The sequence below is a fragment of the Triticum aestivum genome, chromosome 5A (genome assembly GCF_018294505.1).
Source record: "Triticum aestivum cultivar Chinese Spring chromosome 5A, IWGSC CS RefSeq v2.1, whole genome shotgun sequence".
In the NCBI taxonomy this organism is placed as follows: Eukaryota; Viridiplantae; Streptophyta; class Magnoliopsida; order Poales; family Poaceae; genus Triticum; species Triticum aestivum.
The window spans coordinates 289,500,417-289,513,152 of record NC_057806.1 but is presented as its reverse complement, the minus strand read 5'-3'; positions in this window follow the sequence as shown (position 1 = coordinate 289,513,152).

Sequence of the window (12,736 nt, the reverse complement as noted above, 5' to 3'; positions counted from 1 at the left end):
CAAAAAATGCAAAGGTTTTTGCAAAAGAATGAGTCAAAAACTTAGTTTTAGTTTTCCATAGAAAGCATTTCGGATCAACCAATTTATAAACTCGGTGATACCGAAGCAGCTTTTGGAACCTAAACTAGTGAACTCAGTCAGACCGAGTCACAGTTCGGTGGCACCGAGACTGCTAGGGTTTCACAAAGTCCTGAACTCGGTCACACCGATTTGCAATTCTTGGTCAGACCGAGAATCGCATGTTCAATGGCCTGAGCCAAATCGGTGGTACCGAGTTCCACAACTCGGTGGGTCCGAGATGGTTTCGGTGGAAACCTAACCCTAAATTCTCAATTCACGACTAAACTACGGAGTGTTTTCGATGGATAGAATGATCTCAATCGTGGCAAGATACATGGCAAACACAATGTGCTAGGTATCATATAGGGATAGCACAGTGATCGAGTTCATACCCTAGTTCGTCGATGAACTCGCTACGACGGCAACGGCGGGGATGATTCCCATTGACGGTGGCGGAGACCAGCGACAGGAGACGGCTGGCGACGAGGAGGATGATCCGGAGACCCAGGAAGGCAGAGCAGGCTAAGCGCGGGCGAGGAGGTTTGGAAAGTTTTCCAAAATTTGACCCGTGGATATATATAGCCCGACCCTGTCGGTGTGACCGAGTGGAACAACTCGGTGGCACCGAGATTCATAACTGCAAGCAGTTATTGAAACTCGGTGTGACCGAAAAGTTCAAATTGGTTGCACCGAGATTGAAAACCTAGATCGACTTAGTGATCTCGGTGTGACCGAAATGGATGAATCGGTCAGACCGAAACACACAAAGAAGTTTTGGAAGTTTAAGTCTATGACGAATCGGGGACTCCGAGTGCTCCTCACACAGAGTGGTTCGAATCTGACTTGATCAAATTTTGTGATGCAGCATGAATAGAGTTTAAGATGAGAAAAGCATAGATATCTAGAGAAGGTTCTTAGGCATTCTTGTCCATCCACTTGGCCAAAAGAAAAGGAAACCAATCAATCAAAACAACAAGTGGATGTCCTTGAATGATTAAATTATGCAACCAACATGCTCACACAATAAAATGACAAATGAAATATGTGGCAAAGCATGCACAAACAATTCTAGCATCTATCAAGCAATTGGCGATGACTAGGTCATCTATATATGAGTATATTGACTTAGGAGTCAAATGAGAACATTTGATCATAGGTCATACTCATCGTTTAAGCACAAGTGGGGTTACCACTTTTACATAAAGTGTTGTTGTGTTCACACCATTAGAGTTGCTTTAACTCAATTGTTAGAGTAAAGCTCCCCCTAGATGTGAGATCCCCCCTAAGAGGGATGACCTAACCTTGGGTTTTGTCGATGATGACTTCATGTAGATGTTGAAGATGTGGATGCTCAATGTTGATGTAGATCATTTGGAGCTATCCTTTGGAGTGAGTTGCACTTTAAATACCTACACGGGTTAGTCCCACAAGGAACAAACAAGGATATCCATAGACATATAGTGATGCACACACAAGATGATGTCTATGAAAGCTTTAGGTTACCTTGTCCCTTGTCTTACCAACAAGAGGGTTTGTGACTCCTTGAACAAGTGCAAGATGTGAAAGTTGATTGCACTTGTTCTTGCCAAAATGATAAGAGTGAAGTATGTTGGCGGAGTCACCCTCAAGAATTCTCTAGTTCTTCTTCTTCGGGATCCACACCATCTTGATCGGAATCCTCGGAGTTGTAGTTGTACTTGATGAAGTGGAACTTGATGTAGTCTTGGGAACCCACTTGACCAAGGCCTTAGGAGCTTCTTCAAATGCATCAATTTCCTCTTGAAGCTTGTCCTTGCCTTTTTGCTTGTGGTCTTGTGGTGGAAGATCATCTTGAGCTTGTGTCCCTTTGGAAGAAGTAGGATCATACTTCTCTTGTTGAGGAACAAACTTCGTCTTGGGGTATTGATCTTCTTCCCACTCAACTCCATTGGCATTGAACTTTCGTTCAAAACCAATACCTTGATTCTTCCGATGACTTCCTTGCTTGCGTACAATTTCCTCGAATTGCTTATTCCCGGCAAGGCTCTTGTAAACACCTTTCTCTATGATTCCCTTCAATAATCTATTTTCTTGCTCAAGTGTAACTTGGCTAAGAGAATCATTAGTGGAATCAAGATAACTACTAGAAGCAACAATACTGGATTTAGCATGATTATTGTTACTACTAGAAGAAGAATCCTTCTTGTTCTTGTTACTAGACTTGACTTGAGGCATGTAAGTGGATAAGAGTAAACGCTTGGCAATGTAAGAAGAACTTTTCTTGCAAAGATCATCATTGATTGCCTTTAAGAACTCATGCTCTTGCTCAAGGTTGAGCTTTTCAAAACATAATTTCTCATGAGTCCATATAAGTTCTTGATAATCCCCTAAGATAGTTTCATGAGCTAACTTAAGAGTGTTTAGTTCTTTAGTTAGAGACTCAATCTTCTCCTTATCATTGTCATTCGTTTCATCATAGTATTCATCACTATAGTTGTCAACAAGTAAATCATCATCACCTAACAAGTCATCTTCATCACTATTGAAATCAACATACTCGGGGTGTGATACCTTTGGACCTTTGGCCATGAAGTATCTTCCAATTCCTTCATTTGGTGAATCAAATATGTCGTAGGAGTTGGTTGACACAAGTGCTAGACCGGCAACACCTTCATCTTGAGTATATTCAGAGTCGGAGTGATAGCTTCTCTCGGAGTCATTGTTGAAGTCAGAGTCGGATACCCATTCAACAACATGAGCTTGATGTCTTTGTTTTCTGTAGCTCCTTGATGACTTGTCCTTCCTTTCCGAATCCTTGCTTCTCCGTGAGGGTCTTCGTTCATATCGATCATCCCTACTCCTTCTCTCCCTTGATGGTGATTCTTCTCTTCTACTTCTTCTTTTGGGAGAATCTTCTCTTCTTTTGTGGGGAGCCGTACACTCATTGGAGTAGTGTCCGGGTCTTCCACAATTGTAGCAGTTTCGCTCTCGACTAGAAGACCTTTTGTCATTGTAGGACCTTGACTTGGAACTTCTCTCTTTACTTCTACTCTTGTAGAATTTGTTGAAGTTCTTCACCATTAAGCTCAATTCTTCATTGAAGGTTTGTTTCTCACTTGATGATGTGGGAGCTTCACATGAGGCTTTGTATGCATCACTTGACTTGTTACGGAGCTCCTCCTTATCCTTGAGTGGCATCTCATGAGCAACAATTCTTCCAATGACTTCCGTTGGCTTGAGATCTTTGTAATTTGGCATCATTTGGATCAATGTGCATACGGTATCGTATTTTCCATCCAAGGCTCTTAGGATCTTCTTGATGATGAATCTGTCGGTCATCTCTTCACTTCCTAAGCCAGCAATCTCATTTGTGATAAGAGCAAGCCTAGAGTACATTTCAGCGACACCTTCACCATCCTTCATTTTGAACTTGTCAAGTTGACTTTGAAGCACACCCAACTTGGATTCCTTGACGGAGTCAGTACCTTCATGCATGTCAATCAAAGTATCCCAAATTTCCATTGCATTCTCAAGACGGTTGATTTTGTTGAATTCTTCGGGGTACAATCCGTTGAAGAGGATATCACAAGCTTGAGCATTGTATTGTAGCATCTTCAACTCTTCTGCGGTAGCTTCATGATTCGGTTCTCTCCCATCAAAGAATTCACCTTGCAAGCCAACACACACAATAGCCCAAACGGTGTGGTTATGTCCAAGAATATGCATTTTCATCTTATGCTTCCAACTAGCAAAATTAGTACCATCAAAGTAAGGACCTCTACAGTGATAATTTCCCTCGCTAGACGTCATACTCTCCTAGGTTGTGAAACCAAGGCTATGACCACCAAAAGCTATGGAAATCAAAGAAAATGGAGATCAAGGCTCTGATACCAGTTGTAGGATTGAAAGTATGTCTACAGGGGGTGATTAGACTACTTGACCAATTAAAAATCTATCCTTTTCCCAATTTTAGTCTTTGGCAGATTTTAGCTATCTTAGCACAAGTCAAGCTATCTTAACACAATTCAAGCAAGCATGCAAAGAGTCTATGAGTAGAGGAAAGTAAAGCATGCAACTTGCAAGAATGTAAAGGGAAGGGTTTGGAGAATTCAAACGCAATTGGAGAAACGGATGTTTTTGTCGTGGTTCTGATAGGTGGTGCTATCATACATCCACGTTGATGGAGACTTCAACCCACGGAGGGTAACAATTGCGCGAGTCCACGGAGGGCTCCACCCATGAAGGGTCCACGAAGAAGCAACCTTGTCTATCCCATCATGGCCATCGCCCACGAAGGACTTGCCTCACTAGCGGTAGATCTTCACGAAGTAGGCAATCTCCTTGCCCTTACAAACTCCTTGGTTCAACTCCACAATCTTTGTCGAACGCTCCCAAGTGACACCTAGCCAATCTAGGAGACACCACTCTCCAAGAAGTAACAAATGGTGTGTTGATGATGAACTCCTTGCTCTTGTGATTCAAATGACAGTCTCCCCAACACTCAACTCTCTCTCACAGGATATGGATTTGGTGGAAAGAAATTTGAGTGGAAAGCAACTTGGGGAAGGCTAGAGATCAAGATTCATATGGTAGGAATGGAATATCTTGGCCTCAGCACATGAGTAGGTGGTCTCTCTCAGAAAATGTGTATTGGAAGTGTAAGTATGTTCTGATGGCTCTCTCCATGAATGAAGAGTGGGTGGAGGGGTATATATAGCCTCCACACAAAAACTAACCGTTACACACAATTTACCAATCTCGGTGAGACCGAATTGAGAAACTCGGTCGGGCCGATTTAGCAAACCTAGTGACCGTTAGGATTTTCGGTGGGACTGCGATGCAACTCGGTAGGACCGATATTGTTACGGTTAGGGCATAACGTAGTCTTGGTGTGACCGATTACACAAACTCGGTGGGACCGATTTTGGTAATAAGCTAACCAGAGAGTTGGTCAGGTAAACTCGGTGGGACTGATCGCTCATTTCGGTGAGACCGAAACGTTACGAAGGGAAAACAGAGAGTTTACATTGCAATCTCGGTGGGACCAATCGCTCATCTCGGTAGGACCGAAACGTTACGAAGGGAAACAGAGAGATCACAACCCCATCTCGATGAGACCGAGATCCCTATCAGTGAGACCGATTTGCCTAGGGTTTGTGGCAGTGGCTATGACATCTGAACTCGGTGGCGCCGGATAGAAAGAATCGGTGGAGCCGAGTTTGACTTTTGGTTTAGGTCATATGTGGATGTGGGAAGGTAGTTGAGGGTTTTGGAGCATATCACTAAGCACTATGAAGCAAGAACCTCATCAAGCAACACCTCATCCCTCCTTGATAGTATTGGCTTTTCCTATAGACTCAATGTGATCTTGGATCACTAAAATATAAAATGTAGAGTCTTGAGCTTTGAGCTTGAGCCAATCTTTTTGTCCTTAGTATTTTGAGGGGTCCACTTTCCTCATCCCTGCCATTCCATTCATTGAGCTTTTCCTAAAATAATAATCTTGGAATAATGTTAGCTCAATAAGCTATATGTTGTTAGGAATTACCAAAACCACCCAGGGATAGTTGCACTTTCATCATTGACATCATAATGTAATTTTTCTTCATACACAACCAAGGAGCTAGGTTATATATGCACAGAAGCACCGACCATGTGCTGTGATTGGTGCTCATATCGCCAAAAGGATTCATCCCGTCAGTACACTCCCCGAGCCTTATACTTCTAGTATCCTTAGCAAAATTTTCAAACTTGTTGTCGATTAATTCCCACTGAGCCCCATCTTTTGGGTGCCTCATAAACTTATCCGCAATTCGCTCATCATGATGCCACCGCAACCTCTTTTCCTCTCTAGGGTTTGCAAACAAACGCCTAAACCTTGGAAGTAAAGGCAAGTACCAAACAACCTTGAACGGGATTCCTGTCTTGATCTCGTCGTCCAATTTGTACTTGTCCTTTGCTCTCCCGCGCTTGTATTGTGCATGCTTTCATGTGGGACATGTACACAAATCTTTGTACTCACCACGGTACAATATACAATCATTCACACAAGGGTGTATCTTCTGTAATTCAAGTTCCAATGGGCAAACAATTTTCTTCGCTTCATTCATGCTTATGGGGAGCACATTATCTTCCGGAAGAATTTCTTTGAAAAGACCTAACATCTCTGTGAAGCCCTTGTTTGGTAGACCGTTTGCTGCTTTAAATCTGAGAAGCGCTAGGGTGGGACTCAACTTGGAATATTTCTTTTTCCAACCTGGATACAATTCTTTCTTGGAGTGCGTATCAATGGTTGGCAGATCCTTGTACCCAATCATATCCTTTTTGGGCCCTTGAAATCTGCAAGCATAGCAGCAAAATCTGGCATATCAACATCGTCGTCATCTGCGTCGACGTCTTGGTTTTCTAGTGGGCGTTTCGGCTTTTCCGGTGCTCCATTGGTAGCTTGACGCCTCTGCCCCGATGTTAGATTCAACATCCATGTGACACTGATCGGGGTTTGGCATCTCACTGCCTGGGTATCTTCATCCATGACCTCCTCTTCACCATGTCTGGTCCAACGTGTATATCCATCCATGAATCCCCTAGAGACTAAGTGCAACGGGACATCTGCAACTTCATGTGACTCTATATTGGCACAATCAATACATGGACACAGGATGTAATCGGCATCACCAATTCTCCTCTTTGTACTTTCAACCAAATTCATGAACTCTGTCATGCTACTGATAAAATCTACGGTTTTATGATTCTTCATCCATCGAGATCGTTCCATGTGCACCACACAAATGGTAATTAGAAACAAAACAACAACATTAATACACGGATTAACTACTGCCCAAAGATGCGTGCATAAATCACAAGGTTTTATTTTCATAATTACTGAGGGCGCTCCATGTTGTTATCCAGACGTGCAATGACAAAAATTAATGACTAGTCAATTTACACGCAGAGTACTAGTACAACACTACCCTTAGGAATTGAATACCTTAATTAAGCCACTCACAAAAAGAATACCTTAATTAATTAGCCACGCAACGACCTCCACCCAGCAGACAGAGAAGCGCGATGCGGCGGCACGCCGAGACAGCAGGGTCGAGGAGCAAAGCTTAGTGCGGCTGCCGCCTGAAGTTCGACATCCACTATCCTGCCATCGACCGCGATGGATGTGCTTGAATCACGTCGCCGCCGACCTTGATGGTTGAGCTCCTCCTATCTCCCACCGTAGACCGAGGATTGACCTCCTATGATGCTGCCACCGCCCACCGACCGAGGATTGACCTCTTCTCCTGTAGCCACTTCCTAGGCCGCCGTTGTAGATCGATGGTTTATGTTTGTTTATATTCACATAGAAGTTATATTGTCATAGATCCTTCAACATGTGGTGCTTGCCCCCCATCTTGCTAGCCAAAAATTCCGCACCAAGTAGAGATACTACTTGTGCATCCAAAAACCCTTAAACCCAAATCTTATTTTCAAGAGTCCACCATACCTACCTAAGGATTGAGCAAGATCCTTCAAGTAAGTTGTCATCCGTGCAATAAGGCAATAAAAATTGCTTCTAAAAGTGTGAGAACATTTAGTGTAAGAGAAAATTGAGCGTTGTACGAACTTGTGATGGCAAAGTAATAAAAGCGACGGACTACATAATAAAGGTTGCTATCATAAGGGGCAATACAACGTGACATTCTTTTGCACTAAGGGGTTGAGCATACAAACAAATAAGCGCATGGCAACCTCTGCTTCCCTCTGTGAAGGGCCTATCTTTTACTTTTCAGTATTTGCTTTTATGCAAAGAGTCAAAGTATTCCTCTATATTCCTTTTTATTTTCTCTTTTGGTAAGCATCATGTGGTGAGGAAAGATCTGGCACATATGTCCAGTTGAATATGGGTAGCATGAGTTATTATTGCTCACATCGCCCGTGAGGTGAATACGTTGGGAGGCAAAACAATAAGCCCCTATCTTTCTATGTGTCCGGTTGAAACATTTTGCTCGTGTGTATGCGGTGAGTGTTAGCAATCATAGAAGACTATATGATGGTTGAGTATGTGGAGCTCTTACTTAATCTCTGTTGAATAAGTTGAATTGCAATTTCTTGGTGACAAAGAACATAGGTTGTCGGGTTTCAAGAGAATTCATTGTTTGAACCTTAACATGTGAATTGGTTACCACTATAACATGAGAAGTTTCATAAGAAAGAATTGCTGTTATGATGCTAGGAAAAGTGATTGAAATTATCATTGATCAAACTTTTGCACTTTTCTAGCATTCACACTTCATAAATTATTTATTTTATCATTTACCTACTCGAGGATGAGTATGAATTAAGCTTGGGGATGCTGATACGTCTCCAATGTATCTATAAAATATGAAGTATTCATGCTGTTATTTTATCATTCTTGGGTGTTTTACAATCATTTTATAGCAACTTTATATCATTTTTTGGGACTAACCTATTAACCCAGTGCCCAGTGCGAGTTGCTGTTTTTCCTTGTTTTTTACATCACAGAAAATCAATCAGAGTCCAAACACCGCGAAACTTTACAGAGATCGTTTTTGGACCAGAAGGAACCCAATGGGCCAAAGCTGCACCTTTTCAACCAGAAGGAACCCAATGGGCCAAAGCTGCACCTGGGGGATGCCTCGAGGGGGGCACAACCCACCAGGGCGCGCCAGGGCCCCCTGGCGCGCCCAGGTGGGTTGTGCCCACCTTAGTGGCCTCCTGCACCCCCTCTTTGCACTATAAATTCCCAAATATTCCGAAACCCCTCGGGGTTAACCTAGATCAGAAGTTCTGCCGCCGCAGGGCTCCGTAGCCACCGAAAACCAATCTAGACTCATTCCGGCACCCTGCCGGAGGGGGGAATCATCTTCGATGGACGTCTTCATCATCCCGACAGCCACCACAATGAGGAGGGACTAGTCCACCCTCGAGGCTGAGGGTTTGTACCAGTAGCTATGTGTTTAATCTCTCTCTCTCTCATGATCTATATCATGGGCTTTGTTAATATAGTCGGATCATATGATGTTTCTCCCCTATATACTCTTGTTGTGATGAAATTGAATCTTTATCCTTTGAAGTTTTATCATGTCGGATTGAATGTTTGGATTTGAGAACACATGATGTATGTCTTGCGGTATGAATACTTGAGGTGACAATGTGGTATCTTATTGATTCACTTGATATACGTTGTCGGATTTCGGGTTCCGGCACACCCTTGAGGTTCGAACACTGGGGTGCACGCGGAGATCTCTCCCCTACCGATCTACGTCCGATCCTCTCGTGCGAACTAAGATGAAAATGATAAACAACACAAGATACACGAGGTTTATACTGGTTCGGCCCACCGTTGTGGTGTAATACCCTACTCCAGTGTGTGGTGTGGTGGATTGCCTCTGGGGCTGATGATGGACAGTACAGGGGAAGAACAGCCTCGCGAGGGGTGTTCTTGAGCTGGTGCGGTGTGTTCTACTTAGTCTCTACTGGGTTTCTCCCTGTTCTTCTCCCTCTCAATTCGATGCCTCTACTCTGTGGTGGCTAGCTCTATTTATAGAGGCCCTGGGCCTCTCCCCGAATAATTGAGCAGGAAGGGCGCCAACAATTGGCCATTTTGAAGGGGAACATCTAGTACAAGTTATCCTGACCAAAGGTGATCTTCGGCTGCCAAAAGCACTGGTGATGACGCCGTCTTGGGACCCACGGTGTCCTCCGTCTAGCCGTCCGGCTGGTCTTGGTCTCGTTGCACCGGAATGGTAACCTTTGCCTGATGCCTTGGCCTGTGCTTGCCCCCTTTGCACCAAAGGGGAAACGAGGACTCTGCGCAGGCTGGCACCCGCCTGGTCTTGATTCGTCACGGCTTGCGTCACGGGATCCTCGCGAGGTACCCTTGCATTGATCTCTCCGCCTCCTCGTGAGCCTGCCTGGTGAGGCCGCTCCTGAGGAAGCTTCCTGTTGTTTGCCCCGCGAGGCTTGGCCCCTCGCGAGGGTCTTGAGCTTGGGCTAATGAAGATGGGTCGTGCTGGGCCCCCACCTGAGCCACACCGCAGGCCGCAGGCAGGCAAGTCTGGGGACCCCTGTTCCCAGAACGCCGACATACGTTATGGCACTCAACTTGCGGATTCCCACGGTGATATTGGGGTAATCTATGCATAGGGGTTGATGCATGTTTTTATTATCTTTCCACCGAAGGAAACTTTGGGGTCTCTTTATAGTTCTTTGTGTGGATTGAGTATTATGAATATGAACTTGCTTTGGTGTTATCTTAGTATAAACTCTAGGATTGATCGAACGGAAAGAATAGCTTTGTGTTATTCTAGCACGAACTCTTGAATAGATCAAACGGAAAGAATAGCTTTGAGGTGGTTTCGTACCCTACAAACAATTCCTATCTTTTGTTCTCCGCTAATAGGAACTCGGGAGTGATTCTTCGTTACACTTTGAGGGATAATCATATGATCCAACTATGTTAGCATTGTTGAGAGATTGCACTAGCGAAAGTACAGACCCTAGGCCTTGTTTTTAAGCATTGCAACACCGTTTTTGAGCCTGTTTACTATTTTCTACCTTGCTTTTTTTATTTATTCAGATTATAAAAATATATTTATACCATCCGTATTACACTTTTATCACCATCTCACGTGTCTACAACAATAAAGTTGCGTAGTAGAGATCAACTACGGATCCGAATCGTCCTGTCAGGTTCCAATCTATCCCGATCTTTTTTAGCATGTCCAAAGTATAGATCCCTGCTGAATCCATCCTGAATGACACCCCCTCCCCCCAGGAAAGCGATCTGCCTCCAGATCCGGAGCATGACTCCAGACTCCCGCAACACGAGTTCGACTCCGAGTTTTGCGCCACCGAGAAGTACCAAAAGCTGAGTTGTGTGCATGGGCACACTCCCGCTCGACGTGTATGCATGGAGGGATTCGACATTGGCAGGCGGTTTCTCAGTTGCCCCTTAGAGGTTAGTGCTAAGTTCATCATTTTACTTTAGTTAATGCCACCACTCATCCTGAATACTATTTAACATTGGCAGGGATATGAGGCTTGTGCCTTTGTTAACTGGCTGGATGAAGAATGGCATGGCAAGGCTCGGAGTGTTATCACGAAGCTCGCAGAACATAACATAAAGCTGAAGAAGAAATTGGCTAATCTGGAATGTACAATCAGTACGATGAAGGAAGAAACAATCAATCACAGGCAACAGATGAAAGCAAGAGACAAGAAGGAACTAGTATGTGTAGTTCTGTTTGTCGCATTAGCCATGTTCTATGCACTGTTTGCAATGATGATTAGGGGTTTTGTTTGACAGTATTGCTAAAGCACATCTAGATGTGCTCTAAGTAATGCACATCTAGGTCCAATGCCATTGATGTTACACGAAGATTCGTGCAGATATTTTCCTTTGTCTTTTTTTCTTTTCCTTTGTAGTTTGATTATTACTAGCTTTATTAATAAGAAGAGCTCAATGTATTGCTTGCCAACTGTCCTATTCCGTTCGTACCGGTACCGGTGCATAATCCCAAAACTCGTTCCTTCTTTTTGTCCTAAAAAAATAAACCAGCCAATAGGAGTCCTGCACAACCCCGGGAATTTGGAGCGACTGGGTAGAAATAATTGCGGTTGATTATATGAGTGGTTAGATAATACGTCGACTCCCGCTTCAATTGGCATTTCCTCTTAAGTGTCCACCATCTTCATCGTCCCCGGCAGGCCGCGCTACACACTGGCACACACTATGCAGTCATGTCGAGCGACAACGAGGACGACAGTTCAGCTAGCTGACAGTGCAACTGATCCCTGGGTGGTTTTGGTAATTCTTAACAACATATAGCTCATTTGACTAATATTCTTTCAAGATAATCATTTCAGAAAGTTCAATGACTGGCATGGCATGGACTAGAGATGTGGACCCCTCAAAATGCTAAGGACACATATTGGCTCAAGCTCAAGACTCTACATTTTCATTTTAGTGACCCAAGATCACATTGAGTCCATAGGAAAAGCCAATACTATTAAAAGGGGATGAGGTGTTGCTTAATGGCTTGCTTGCTCAAAATGCTTAGTGATATGCTCCAAAAGCCCTCAACCACTTTCTCATATCCACATATGTCCCAGACCAAAAGTCAAACTCGGCCCCACCGATTTGATCTATCCGGCGCCACTGAGTTCATTTAACATAGCCATAGCCAGAAACCCTAATCAGTTCGGTCTCACCGATAGGGATCTCGGTCTCACCAAGATGGCATTGCAAACCCTCTGTTTCCCTCTGTAATGTTTTGGTCTAACTGAGATGAGCGATCAGTCCCACTGAGTTTGCAATGCAAACTCTCTGTTTCCTTTTCGTAACGTTTCGGTCTCACCAAAATGAGCGATCGGTCCCACTGAGTTTGCCTGACCAACTCTCTGTTTGCCTAATACAGAAATCGGTCTCACCGAGTTCATTTGATCGGTCTCACCAAGATTGTGTTATGCTCTAACCCTAACACAATCGGTCCCACTGAGTTGACATGTTGGTCCCATCGAAAAGCCTAACGTTCACATTTTGAACTAAATCGGTCTGACCGAGTTTCAGTATTCGGTCCCACCGAGTTTGGTAAATTGTGTGTAACGGATAGATTTTGTGCGGAGGCTATATATACCCCTCCACCCATCCTCCATTCATGGAGAGAGCCATCAGAACGTGCCTACA